The 15,181-nt window shown below is 39.6% G+C and overlaps 3 long non-coding RNA genes across 4 annotated transcripts in view; 2 read left to right on the plus strand and 1 right to left on the minus strand.

Annotated features, from left to right (window-relative positions):
- The window catches only part of LOC145435518 (uncharacterized), a 446,234-nt gene that overhangs the window by 115,682 nt on the left and 315,371 nt on the right, over window positions 1–15,181 (plus strand). The window lies entirely within an intron of this gene.
- Window positions 1,174–6,786, minus strand: LOC145435461 (uncharacterized). 2 transcript variants are annotated; one of them, XR_013913851.1, is made up of 5 exons: window positions 6,538–6,786; window positions 5,883–6,010; window positions 4,017–4,094; window positions 3,219–3,325; window positions 1,174–1,408 (listed from the first exon to the last, which is right to left on the minus strand). It is a non-coding gene; the product is annotated as an uncharacterized LOC145435461 (long non-coding RNA). The 2 variants fall into 2 exon arrangements; XR_013913852.1 differs by having other exon boundaries at window positions 3,219–3,618.
- LOC145435519 (uncharacterized) lies at window positions 11,252–14,994 on the plus strand. The gene is made up of 2 exons (XR_013913872.1): window positions 11,252–13,067; window positions 14,369–14,994. It is a non-coding gene; the product is annotated as an uncharacterized LOC145435519 (long non-coding RNA).

Raw genomic sequence — 15,181 nt, forward strand, 5'->3', positions numbered from 1 at the left:
TACACGCGGAGCGCGAAGAAAAATTTCGAGAGTTGACAGCTTGTTTCGAATGTTCATTTGCATTGAGAACTCATTATTCGTATATGTCCCTACTATACCATCTATTCTTCGATTTTTCTTCAGCGCCCCCATACCGCCCCTCTGAGTCCAGCTCCCCCCCTTCTAAATCCAAATCGCCCCTTGGGGGGGGGGCGCTTCGGACAAGGTTAAGAACCACTGAATTAAATTAATCAATCAATCAGACCAAACAGAACAATTAAGAGTTGATGAGAAAAACGAACCAAATTCAGATAAAGGACAGTTAAATCATTGTGTCCTATATGGTGTGGACACTAGCAAATCTCACGGCTCAGTGAAATTGGTCTGCGTCACATTTGACGGTAATTTTTGACCGGCTTGTCGAGCATCAAATTTGATAAAACGGGTATCAATCGAAAGCTGCCGCTGTACTTATTACGAAAATATAAATTTTATATCGCTCATGGCCCTGGAACCCCCACAATCTGCCTCGAATTTTTCAATGTTATGAAGAGTGGTATAGTGACGCAACAAGGCTGTCTGGCGAAACGAGAGCGTAGCTTAGGAGCTAATGAGTGGGTGCGCGGCGAGAGTGAGTGCTCAGCGATTGTATTCACCAAGACAATCTGACAGAGTATTGCTGTTCAAAGAATTTCTGTAGTGAGAGGCTTTCAACGATTTGCTTTTGATCGAGACTTTGTGGGCGTATGACTGTTTTGACATTGTTTAAGAAGCAAGGAAGCGGATACCAAATCCCATGTACGTACGTGACGCCTCGCTTCGAGGAATGAGAGGTTTGCCCTCTCTTTGACGATTCAAATGAATTTTTGCCTCGTCCTTGTAGACGGGGCACCCGCCATTAGCGACGCTATGATTTTCATTGCAGTTGATCAATTTTTTTTGGTTATTTTGGCATTCCTTGTGTATATACACTCTTAGCGAAAAGAGTGGTTATACACACCCCAAAAGGTGGTACACGAAAACAGAACTTACGTAACCCTGCCGGTGTGAATGACCAGAATCCACCCCATTCCTTGCGGTGTATATCGGATATCTCACCCTAGCCATTAGAATTGATTGGGGCGGAATTTCAATATATACACCCCACTTGAAATCCTGCATCTTCTTCCAAATGGCACGCTATTGCAAATAAACTTTCTTGATTGCATATATTCGATATCAATTGAACCATAATAACATAAAATGGAAACATATTTCGTGAAATAACAAAAACAGAGATCCCAGCGACGGAGAAAAAATTCACTGAAAATACTGCTCGAAGAACATTGCCCATGTAGTATTGGGAAGTCGCCTCCTCCAGGTTTCCGAAAAACGCTCTTGTACGGCGAAGGCTGAGTCACTATCTTCAGCAAGATCTTGTGGCATCATCCTGAAATCAAAATGCATATTCACAACCCAAATAACAGGCACATATGCTAACATGCATAACTTAATGAAAGACCACAAAAATAGAAGCCATTACAAAGTATATATATTTTCACAAAGTACTTACAAAAAATCAGATGTTACACTTGCTAAGGAATTGCAGCACAGACTGTGGTCCGATAGGGTGAACTTACCAATATAGGAAACATGTTCACACACGATCACTGTACGTGTGGGCAATTAGGCATCGACAAGATGGAAATTGATGGATAGTTTTCATGCAAACCGCATGTAACAGGCAGACTTGGACAACTAGAAAACGTTCCCTTTTTCCAAATTGGATTGGAATTATAGTACAACTACAAGTTTTTTTTCGAATTAGATTAGAATTAGAATTTGAGCTACACAGTTGGAAATTAGATTAAAATTATAAATATAGCTAACAGTTTTTTTCAAATTAGATTAGAATTAGAATTACTGAAATCGCCAAAAGTTGAATCAAACTCCGTTATCATCAAATCATAGTTCATCTTATGTGCATGAGAATAGCAAATTTCTACTGTACAGTAGGGGTGTTCAAAAATGACTTTTTCTTTCAAATCTACTGGCTACTCGATAGAATTGTTAGGTTACCTAATTGAAGCCTTCACACCAAATTTGGTTTGATTCCAACTAGTAGCCGCATTGCTACAGGAGAAGAAAGTTTTTTATTTATTATATGAAAATGAACGAAAAAAGATTTAAAATTTTCTGTTCACCCCATTAAATTGTTAGGTTGTCTATAGCAACAATGCTCAACCGATTTGGCTCAATTCCAACCAGTGGAAGCGGAGTTATTGCCGTCACAAAATTTTGGATTTTAATAAAATAGTATTTACGGTGAACGATTCTTTAATCATTTATGACTGTTGTGCCCACCGTAAATACTATTTTATTCAAATCCAAATTTTTCGAAATCAATAACTCCGCTTCGGTTGGTTTGATTTGAGGCAAATTTGGTGGGCATCGTTTCTATAGACAACCTTACAATTTCATGGGTGAACAGTTGAATTTTTTTACTAATTTTTAAATAATAAATAAAATAACTTTCTTCTCCAGTAGCAATGCGGCTGCTGGTTGGAATCAAACCAAATTTAGTGCGCAAGCTTCAATAAGGTAACCTAACAATTTTATCAAGTAGCGAGTAGAATTTGAGAATAAAAATTCATTTTTGAACACCCCTCCTGCACCGCAAGTTTGGCTCGTCTCGCATTCTACGGTTCTCCTGTAGCCTTTTCAGGAAACCCAGACATTAGATTAGAATTAAAATTACCGTAGACCATAGAAAGATTTCATAAATTCGATTAGAATTAGAATTAGAGCATAGAAACATTTCACAAATTAGAATAGCTTCAATTAGTATAATTAGACAACTGGAATATCTAGTTGTCCAAGTCTAGCAACACAACCTGTGCCAGGAATAACTGAATATATCTTTGAAGATTGTTCCTGTTAGTAGTGTAGTGTCATATGCCATTAGTAATTTTATATTAGTCGCGAAGATTCATATTGCAATTTTCAAAGTACAAACTTCCGAAAAACTACTTACCATACTTGACTATTTTTCCGACATTTCGTATTCTACTTCCACTTGACGTAGTTTTGACTTGTATTGGGAACTGTTGCATCTACTTGTAATCGAGTATAAATTGACGGGGTATTTCTACATCGACTTGAGTAGCAACGCTAGTAACTTTGACCATCTCTGCTTTGGTTTACTTCATATATGCGACTACGAAAGTTGACATCAGGTGTCGTTAACAAAGTTTTCATACCTGCTGGCTTGATAACGAGTCTTTCAGTTGTCGCAGCATACTCCTAAACTCGGTCAGTTCCAGTGATATAATCTTGCTCTTGGAGCATGCAGTCTTTAAGCAGCATCCTAAAATTTAAAAAATAATCAGAGAAAGAGATGCATGGACTTGGTTTAAATTTGACTACTTGGTATTAATCCAAAACACGAAACGTTTTCTAGTTGGGCAATATTGACTTTCAGAACGGATTCAAAGCGACCGCAGATACAGGTCTGATTAGGAAACCTTGACTTGCCTTGGCCCAGTGGTTCCCAACCTTTTTCGACCCATCGCCCCCTTTTCAAGGTCAACACCGATCATCGCCCCCAAAATTTTGTGTACCGAAAATTGGGCATACAAACTGTAATCACCGGCGGGTTGACTAAAAAAAAGGTGACGAGTGTCAGCCGAAAATATTCGGGTTCATTTCAATATGAATATACTATTTAATTGTATATTGAAGTTCTGTACCTCCAAGAAGCTCTTCAAAAAAAAAGGTCAAATTTTCGGCTCGATGTCTAATTTGACACACTTTTGTAACTAAATTTCCGTGGGTTGACTAAAAAAAAAAGGTCAGCCGTTTTGACGCGTCATCGCCCCCCTATCGCACCTTCCTATTTTCGCCCCCCGTCGCCCCCTCTGTCCATTTTCGCCCCCTTCGTCATTTTCGCTCCCCTAGACCGCCAAATCGCCCCCTGGGGGGCGATATCGCCCACGTTGGGAACCACTGCCTTAGCCTATACATGGAAATTTGCAAATTAGCTGAATGATAATGATTACCTTGGAATATAAGCTGTTTGATAACGATCCTTTACGATTTGGTTGAAATTCCATGATATTAGCTTGTATAGCAGCATCCTAAAATTGAAAAAATAACCATGAGGCATACGGTAAACGTTTAGTTGACAATTTGGATTGGATTCGAAAGGCCCACGACATCCGAAATGTGTACTGATGTTGTAGCCTTGACTTGCTTTATGCTTGTAAATAAGCGAGTTAACCCTTTTAAAATCTGATTCCGTATACGGAATCGGTCAACTTCATCTGGCCCTATCTTTATTTGTCTACGTCCTATAGGCTTCATTTTTGTTTGTAGGGAAAGCTAGCAATCTTCTGATTTATATGATACCTAATTCGAAGGCATAAGGCATGACAATTTTCGAGCACCGACGATCTTACATAAGGAGTTCGGCCGAAAATACGCATGCAGAAAAAAGTGGTTATCACCAAAAATTTCCAGATATTTTCCGAGTGGGAAATCTAGGCAGACATTCTGCCAGAACATTAGAAGTCGACTTTTACGGTGTTCTGTGTAATTTTTCACCGTCTCAAACATCAAAACTTGTTCTTGGAAGTATTCTGAAGGGGTTTGGTAATTGCGGTCACGCTTCGGTGATTTTCCAGAACATAGTTAAGTTCGTGACCGAATATGAGTCATAAACTGGTTTGCCATGCCTGCAAATGGCTGGATACGACAAGACAAAGTATACCACGTTGTTTCATGCCATTAACTGGGTGGTCGGGGTCCGATTCGGTATTGATCTTGAAGTTGACCATAGTGACCACTTACTGACCACGCCCATATGTAAATTTTTCATGTATTTTTGATTTTTCGATAACTGGCGAGCGGCATGGTTTACGGCCAAGGTTGACGGCTTGTTTGAAACCAGGCAACGGTGGCTACGCACTCATGCATCATTTTTGACTCTCTGGCGCTATCCTGGGGGTCAGTCTTGAAGAATGAGAGAAAGAAAGAGATTTTTTAGAGAAAAAGTTTGTTTATTTAATTTAGTCTTATACAAAACCCTAGACATGTCTTGGGGTGTCGATCGAGGGCGGAAACGGTAGAGGGATATAGTCCGCCCACTTTTAAACTGAAACAGCCCCGAGTTAAGTCTTGCAGAGGTCACGGTATGAATTTGAAAAGTGATGGTCAGTTTCGCGAAAACTGACCAGATTTCAAAAGGGTTAAAGTACAATTTTGTAACTATCCTACGCATAGTATATTACTCACCAACAACATATTTGATTTCACATTCACAGAGTAAGAGTCTGCTACTAATAGCAATCAGTCCTTGAATCTAACAAAAAGCAGATTTGTGCATATGCACAGATCGTGTGTATGTCATATCATGAGTCAAGAAGTGCATGTATTATGATTTGTTTATATTGATCGAAAGGATAGTTTGATAAACTTTGGCAAGGCTATGTTTGCCTCTTCATATTGGTCAAAACATTGAAGACCCAGCTAATCCGTGCATTGTTGCACACCGAGTTGACCGCAGTAGTGCGCATTGCTACTCAAGCAATAGATGTCAATTTCTACTCAATGACAAGCATATAGAAATGGTTATGTCAAATCCATGTCAAGCTGCTTCAAATTAAAATAAATATATGAACAGAACTCAGAGAAGTAGTTTCAAAAGAAGTAGTCTGGTTGATGGGTCACATACTCTTAACAGATAGTCTGAGTTGGTCACTGCAAAATATGTTCAATGAGGTAAGCCTGTTCCTAGTCAAGTCTCTCATATTCATAGTGATAGCAATATAGCATCGTCATATTTTCACCCATGTCATAATATCATTAACATTTACTGGCCCCTATTTACGGGGATCGAAAGCTTTCATCAAATGTCCATTGCTCACCTTAGATACCATTGCTTCATATGCTTCAGCCCTTTGCTGTTTGTATGTTACACTTGTTTTCTCATGAGGAGAAATCGATAATTTCATTCTTCAAGAGCCCCAAATTTGCGATCTTTGCCCATGCAAGTCTGAAGTAGAATAGATAATATGTTTACCTTCCTACCATAACATAACATAACATATAATGTGTATATAGCTCAGTGATAATGACAGGGTGATAGGCCTATAAACATAGCTCTGCATAGTCAGTGGTAGGCTACCCTTTACACTTAAACAGGTCGTGATGTGCTTTGGTAATCAATATAACGACAATCGAGTCGATTTTTTTCTCAATGCCCTTACAAACGATGTCGCACAAACCCAAATTACCGTAGTTTATAATCATAGCTAATGCTGGACCTGTCAACAGTATCTCCATTAGAGACATTGAGCTACTGTGTCTTGGAGATTGGTATCGGTACTGGTGATACAACAATTTATGTGAATTCAATGTATCGTCATTCGTCACTACCGGTACGTTTAAAATTCCAACTTGCTACATATAATTCTGTTCAGTACAGCTGCGACACTGAGCAACAGGAATCGGATCTGTACTGGAAACGCAACGGAACAAATGTTCTATACTACAATAGTACAGATACGAAATGTAACTCACCATCCAGATATTTTCAATCTCGAAAGAGGCTTTCTTCACAGATTCACGACGACTAATACGGTCAGTCGATAGCCAGTCTGGTCTCTTAAGCGCGGAAATACGGTATATAACGAAACATTTTACATAGCTGTAGCCAAACATAGCAGCAGCTGTTCTGGTGACGACGGTTTGTATATTCCATTATGATGTGACAATTGACTCACTGATGTAATAACTATATTGAAGTTAAGGATCTCCGGAATATTTGTATGTATAATAATTGATTTATCGGAAATATGGATTTGATAGCTGTGAAGCTGCAGATTGCATCGTAATAAGCTTCAAAAAGTCTTCCAGTACTAGATTTATCTTCATAGATCGAACCATTGATACGATCCGAAAGCTGTATGCGAATTGTCGGTTAGGCTTAGTGTGCAATTCATAAAGCTACCAAATAGTGAATAACACATCAATATAGATATGAAAATAACCAGGAAACTTTGCCCAATTTAGTCCCTCTTTCGCCCAATTCAATGATTGTTCCGTGACGTAACCTGGTGTTCCATTCTAATTTGAATTCTTGCTACGCCCATATTGCGTACTGCTCATATAAGTATGTGGCTGAAATTTAACTCCTTCTAGTATTCCCAGCTCTAAATACCCTTAACCTGCATTATATTGTGGTTATACACTAATGCTGTGCGGAATAGGCCCGATATATTTTGTACATATAGGCTACGTACAATGTACAATTGTGCATTTGACGTGACATGAAAGAAATTATAAACCAGTATCGTGACAACTTCATAATGTGTCGTATTTTTGCGACACATTTGAGATACATCGGTCACACTATAGTAGACAGGGTGAAATTTCAGCCAAAGTAAGAGTACCGCAGTGCACGATAAATGTGAATTACAATATGATATTGCAGACTTAGCTATTATTCATTCATGTCAATATAGCACACGAATGTTATACAACGAATTCTTATTTGTCACTGAAGCTGAAACTATATGCGTAGGCGAATTTACTTGATCGAACCGGGTTAAATCCATAAAAACTGAACAATGGAACATTGCCGAAGCCTACCCAAGAAGCCTTAAAGACATGGACAACAATAAAGTGGGCGAAAACACGCATTTTCGGTGGATAATTCAACCCCAAAGAGAATATGTCCTACACGACCTACAGTTAGACACAGCAGAGAAGTTCTCAAGTCCCCATACAATGATCAGTATACAGTGATTCGACTGAATTTTTAACAAGAATGCAGACTTGCCGCACCCCTGCCTGCTTAACCAGGCTTCTGACCGACACAGGACTTAAAACTTCAACAGTCAAGTTTTGTGGAAGCGGCTAGCGCGGATTGAATCCCAAACTTCATATTTGTCTGACAAAAGGTGTAATCTTTAACAATTCACCCCAAATGCCAATGCTTTGGGTGTATATCTTATGGTATATGTGTGTAGGGGTGTGTTCGGCTCATTTCCACCAATAGCTTAGGTGTAAATGACAAATTCAGTACCCAATAGGTGTGATGACCCAAAACACACCCTACGCTAGGGTGTGCATTGCGAAAACACACCATTTTCGTTTACAGTGTATGGTCCATGGCGCCACCCGCCTTTTGTACAACTCCGTTTTCCGCGGCAAGATTTAGAGGTGTGGCCAAATTTATTGCATTTGACGCAGCGAGTTCGCGGTGGGTTGTAAGTGTTCGTACGGGAGAGTATGTAACCGAATGTAACATAGTTGGGTACCTCTGCGGAAGTTAAGTATCGTCTGCGGAAGTGAAGTATAGTAAGACGGACAGGACAGACTTGGCTCAAACAGCTCTCTATCCTCCGTTTCAGGTGCGACACGCTATTTGCTGACAGATCTTTTAGCAATTCGCTCTCCGGTATTTCTACATGATCCCTTTTAATGACGGCGCGACCTGGGCATGGCTTCTGCGCTGAGTGAGATGTAACTTTGAAAGCAACTTTGATATTTGTGATCGTGTCACTAAACGAATCGCAGCCTAACATTTTGGTAACTTGCTTCAGTTGCTTGTGATTATGACACGCAAAGAGAAGATCTCTCGAAGGAAGAGTCGCTTGATGACTGCGTAAAGAGCTCTATTCACTTTACCAGGATGATATCGCGTCGTCACCCTATCTATGCCCGAAATCATAACGTTCATACTATTGACGGGATCCGATTCAACTGTGGACCCCATGCTTGACACCGGTGAAGCGCTGCTCTGAATAATGCTCTGTTCCGAAGAAACATCAATTAGCTGGCTAGAAGGATGGCTGGGAAGTCATCGTAGCGTGGGGATCATCTACTGCTGCGAATTCCCTGGCAGGAATTTTTGGTATTATCGCAAGATCCAACAGCCCCCTCATCGCTAACTGAAGATATTGGATCTTCCATTCTACGTTCGAGATTAGAGGATATATACCCTTCAACGCCTACCCTTCTCAAGGCAGGAAGTGGATAGGCACTGTAAACTGCCTGCCAAAGTTCGAAAGAGACAGTAACTTCACTGAACATGTACTACGTAAAGACCTGACCTCGCTGAGTATCGATACCTGACGAGAGTAATGACGACTAGCGATAATTACTCTTTCTCTTTCGCGAGAGACCTTCGGACTCGACGACGGTCATTCGAGAATGGCTTTCAAACTTAAATTAGAATTAGAATTGGTAAGTTCGCTAAACTTAGCAATTGAATTCATAAGAAATGCAACAAAAATCCTCATCAGTTCATATCAAATCAGAGTTCATTATCATAACGCAGGATAACTTCAAATGTCTGTACAGTGCACTGCGAGTTTTGGTCGTTTCGCGCCATTTAGTTATCATATAGCATTTTAAGTAAAACCTGAAATTAGATTGGAATTAAAATGCGAGCATAGAAACCTTTGACTATTTAGATTAGAATTTCAATCAGAGCGATGAAAAATTTCACAAATTAGATAACGACATTTCTGTTTAATTAGTCAACTAGAATTATCAAGTCCAACTCTGGTCCACGATACCTTTCAATATACACTGGCTACACATGTCAGTTATGGGGCCCGTCGATGACCGCTACTATGCAGACATTCTCAATGAAATGACATTATACGGCAATGGGAAAGAGGCAAATTCTAATACCACGCCGAATAATATCACAAATAAAATCAAGGCCGTAATACGCACTGCAGGTAGATTGATCCCAACGTTTCACACACAACAACTGTGTTGTCGGCCGTGAGTTGTAATCATACAGCATGATATCCCAGCAAACACAAAACCGTAAAAGGATCATCCGGGATCATCTCGATTAGGTTCTGATTTTCTAAGTGTCGAGGGAATGTCTAAAATACGTAGTAGGATGGTCTTGTGGTTATATTCAATCAGAATAAATTCATACTCGGTGTTGTTCCATCTCATGCATTAGGCTTCGTTATATCCGGTAGTTAACCTAATAATGCAAATTTTCTATCTCTCGCGGGTACGACTAAAATACGTAGAAAGGATGACTTTGTCGGTACATTCAATCACGATGAATTCTATCCGGTTTTGTTCGATCTCATGCGGTAGCTTCGTTCTATCCATTAGAAAACAATGTTCTCCCTTCGTTTTATTGCGTGGGGATGTCACCGGTGTTGTATATTCGTGTTGTTGCTCTAAGGTCGAATAGTTTTGTTTTCCTCTGATATATATGATCTTCATTATATATATATTCGCTCTTTCGGTAATCTCGCATGTTCAACGAGTATGGTTAATAGTTTTATTCAGAGAATAACTAAATAAGTGATATGTTGTACGTTTAGGAATATGATTATCGATGCGTGACTTCTAGAATATTTCGGCGATTCAAATTTTACGTCATCGCGCCATAAAAAGATTTGAAGCGCAACAGGTCGCAGCCAGGCATAGTTCGCTCTTTCTGTATGGTAAATGCCGTAAATATATAGGAATTGTGACTGACTGAGGTAGCGGGTTGAAGGTATATATGCAGTAGCATATAGCTTATGGGGTATTTCGAATTGCCTGTAGTATATGACGCCTAGAGCTGTTTGACTTTCTGCAAAACAGGTGTAGATAACTATAGAAAAGTTTCTGCTTTTCCAGGTTAGAATTAGAGCTAAACCGTTTTTCCGAATTAGATTACAATTATATTGCTGGCATTTCGCTCTAATTTAGTGAAATTAGACCACTATAATTCGCTTCAAACATCTGAATTACCGGTACTTATCAGTGATGAGCATCGGAGCGGAGTCGGAGTGGATTCGGAGCGGAGTTTTGCCGATTTTGTGACAGTCGGAGCGGAGTCGGAGTTTACTACAGATATTTTTTCGGAGTATTGTAACTTTTGTCTCCGATATATTAAGATAGCTCTGACCAAAATACCCTATTGCTTATGATTACAAACCAAAACACAGACAGTTGACACCTTGTAAAGCTGTAATATGACGGGTAACATGCAAAAATTATCGCCAAGTGCATAAAAATCAGTCATCTGCACTGCAATTGGGGACTGGAGAGTAAACAATACTATGAGGCCAACCATATTATCACATGTAGCATGTTGTACCATGTACCATGCTTGCACTGTTTCGGATACTTGACGAGATTCATCGGAGTATCTCGGAGTCTGGGATTGAGCTCTTCGGAGTCGGAGGGAGTTTTCCTCGGACACTCAAGTTGTCGGAGGGATTCGGAGTCTCGAAAAGCACTATCCGCTCATCACTGGTACTTATACCTACGGTATATCATAATATTTATGCTTGAATTTTCTAGGTATATAAGTCATATAGATACATTCCTGTAGAACACTGATTCATGATTTTATAAAAGTTGGTGCAAGAATGGACATTTTCAACTTGATGTTGATTAATGGAGCAAAATTTGATATTTGAGTGCAATTATACCTCGAATCCAGTGACAAGATTATTAATCGTTGAAACCAAACGCAGCTTGATTATGTTGGCCCAGAGAATTTGGCTAGCCAGACCATATTGATGGAATATGGTCACAGTAAGATAATATTTTGGGCTATTTTACATGAACTTTCCAACATTTGATTTGATATGTCCACTAAAACAGTTGTTATTCTGCTTTCGAATAAGACCTTAATTGCTGGTTTCAATGGTAACTGTGTTTGTCAAAGGCTGCAAAGGTAATTTCTTTTCCTTGTTAGATGTTTATTTGTTTGTTTGTGGTGTTCATGGTGGTGGTTCGACTACACTGGTCATTTTATACCAGGCCGGTTCTTCTTATTATTATTCCGTATCTGCCCGATTACCAGTGAACTCGGCACTTAGTGAATTCGGCCGCACAAACTCGGCACTTGGTGAATTCGGCCGTGGTAGATCTCGTAGCGGTACCATGATTGGTTACTTGAATGTTTGCCGGTGAACTTGGCACTTTGAGTGGTTGTCAATGTTGTACGGCGGTCAGGGCATGCGTAGATCACACAGTCACGGCGTGATTGGATCACAGATTGCGTAATTGCGGGAAATAACGCGACGCTCTTCACTTGGTGAACTCGGCCCTTGGAGGAATTGGCACTAGAACACCTTCGCATTAGAAATGCATTTAGTATGAATGAACAGTATCAAAAAGGAAATTTAAACGTGTCGTGGCTCGTGGTAGATCTCGTAATCTTGGGATCCTTCAACCGTGTTATCGAGACACCCTAATCCCAGAGTGGAATCGTCTCTCCAAAGGCAAAAAATAATTTATTTTGACGTGATCATGCGAAACATTTGTTGATGAGGAACACTGGCTTGTCGTGATCGATAAACGAAGAAGCGCCGCTTGATGTTCCACAGTTTTGATCTCACATACAACGCCAAGGTCCATCTTCTCAAAACTTACACGACACAGGCCCGTGACTCACGCCATCGATTCCAAGCAGACCGCGCGTTGTCGGTATATGAGCGCTGTGTTATTTCCCGTGGCTACGCAATCCGTGATCTAATCACGCCGTGACTGCGCGATCTACGGATGCCCTGACCTCCTTACAAGATTGACGAATCACTTGATAATACTATTATTAGTTTGATAATTCATATTAATAGCTGTAAATACACTTCATTTCAAAATTTCCCGAGGGCCGAATTCACCAAGTGCCGAGTTTGTGCGGCCGAATTCACCAAGTGCCGGGTGCATCGGCAACCATCTGCCCACTTACAGCACGGCCCACTCCTAGGCTTTTTAAGACATGGCTATGCGAATCAGATGGCGAGGAGGAGCCTAGATAAACGGCCAACACTTCGGTAGGAATTATGGAGTCGACGTGTCACGCTAGAACCCGCAATTCATTGGTGTTTAGCTATAATGGAACGTACCACTACGTTTCCTCGCCATACCTTGTAAAATGAGACCGTAGCATTTGGCATTTCGTGTGGCAATTGACTTTTGTGTGGAAAATTGTGTTCGTTTTAGAACTTATCCGAAACTTTTATTCCGCCATAGATTGTATATGATAAAACAATATTGGAATTGATCCTAGAAGAATTCCAAAGCAACTCACCACAAAGGAGGATTTAAAGAAGTTTGCAAGAGATGTGGTATGTTGAATCTGTTTTGGTATTTTTAAATAGGCCTACTTTGTTGTGCCGATAGCAGACAGTATATATAAACGTAAGATGTGGAAGCTATCAAGGTGTTTTTAGAAATTCAGTCAGTCAAAGTGGACGATCGTATTGCTTGGATTATTTTTAGGCTTATTTTAGCATCTTTGAGATGCAACTCTAAACGTGGACGGTCATGAACAGTAGGGCTCTTCAAAAATGACTTTTTTTTCTCAAATCGTACTGGCTACTTGATAAAATTGTTAGGTTACCTAATTTAAGCCTACAAACAAAATATGGTTCAAATCCAGCCAGTATCCGCTTTGCTACAAGAGAAGAAAGTTCCTATTTAATATATAAAAATGAATAATAAAAAATTTGAAGATTTTCTGTTAACCCCATGAAAGTGTTAGGCTGTCTATAGAAACGATGCTCACCAAATTTGGTTCAATTCCAACCAGTGGAAGCGGAGTTATTGCTGTCGAAAAATTTGGATTTCAATAAAATAGTACTTACGGTGAGCACAACTTTAATAAGTAAACAAAGAATCGGTCACCGTAAATACTATTTTATTCAAATCCAAATTTTTCGACGGCAATATCTCCGCTTCCACTGGTTGGAATTGAACCAAATTTGGTGAGCATCGTTTCTATAGACAGCCTAACACTTTCATGGGGTGAACAGAAAATTTTCAAATTTTTATTACCTATTTATTTTTATATAATGAATAGAAACTTTCTTCTCCTGTAGCAAAGCGGTTACTGGCTGGAATTGAACCAAATTTTGTGTTTAGGCTTAAATTAGGTAACCTAACAATTTCATCAAGTAGCCAGAACGATTTGAGAAAAAAAGTCATATTTTAAGAGCCCTAATGTCCATGTCAGAGAAACGTTTTAGGGTAGGCCTACTCATATGTCTCGCAGCGTTCTCTACATAATTGTCAATTGCGATACAAACTGTTTGCTTGTATTGGTAAAGCCATCCAACTTCGAATTGTAAAATGTTGGGAGTCTTGATATCAAATTTTTGAAAGGTGCACTTTGAGAAGATTTCGGAATCTGTCAAATTATACAAAAATTTAGCAAATTCTTTGACATATTTCATCTATTTGGGACTCGATCAACGTAAAAGAATTGGTAATCATTTTATACAATATATTGTATTTGTAGTTGAAGTATAGTAATAATTCTTATGGTTACCGCACTTGTAACGATTCACGGCCATAACTGGAATAATTAGAATGATGTAACTTTCAAATTGTCATGCATTTTGCAACAACATTGTTCTCAATTTTCAAGGTGCTGACCATTCGAGGAAGAATCACCCACCGGGAATTCACGATCCGTAAACGCGGCCGACTGTTTCTCTTCTCAAGCGGAAGCGACAGAGAAGAGGAACGAAGAGAAAAAAGGAGCAGAAATAGCAAGAGTGTGACAAGTCGCGTCCGTTCGCTTTAATGCGTATTTCCATCCGCGAAGTAGTAGGTGGGAAAACTAATGGGCGTTTGGTTAGGGCTTATATAAGGTTGACTCCAGCGCTGTATTTGCTAAATGTTGCTATGAAATAGGGGTGGTGTCATTTGGTATCAATATTGACTATTGAAAGACCATTTGTTAGTGGTCATGGATTTGTTCGGCCAGTATGCAGTAATTTCTGATGGTCACTTCCCGGGCTTCTGTTCTCTAACCCCTCATGATTGTTAATCTGCTTCTAGTAAGACTGTCGATTCTAATGTTTTATCGTATCATTTGTCGGAGGTTTCGCTCGCTTTATTTACAACGTTTTGCTCTCTGCTAGGTCAATTACTGGCTGAGTATCACTACAGCCTAAGAAACTGCACTAATTCTCATTTTAATGTCTTGCTGGTTATCTTGCTGTCAATTCTAATAATTTATTAATGTCTATACCAGTGCCGCCACTCAAATGTTTTGTTCTCTGTACACAATATTGTTAGGTCTTCAGCTTTCCAGGCAGAGTATCATTCCACTTTCTAGACTTGAGTATATATCTCTCCAACTAGCTGCCAAATAACTGATTCATTTGGATTGTTGAATTGATCATTTTGGACAGAATGTGAAGAAATTTTAGTCAAGAATTCTTTTTGTGTTAGT

Source organism: Botryllus schlosseri, chromosome 3 (genome assembly GCF_051294905.1).
Source record: "Botryllus schlosseri isolate E-star chromosome 3, Bs_hap1, whole genome shotgun sequence".
NCBI classification, from domain to species: Eukaryota; Metazoa; Chordata; class Ascidiacea; order Stolidobranchia; family Styelidae; genus Botryllus; species Botryllus schlosseri.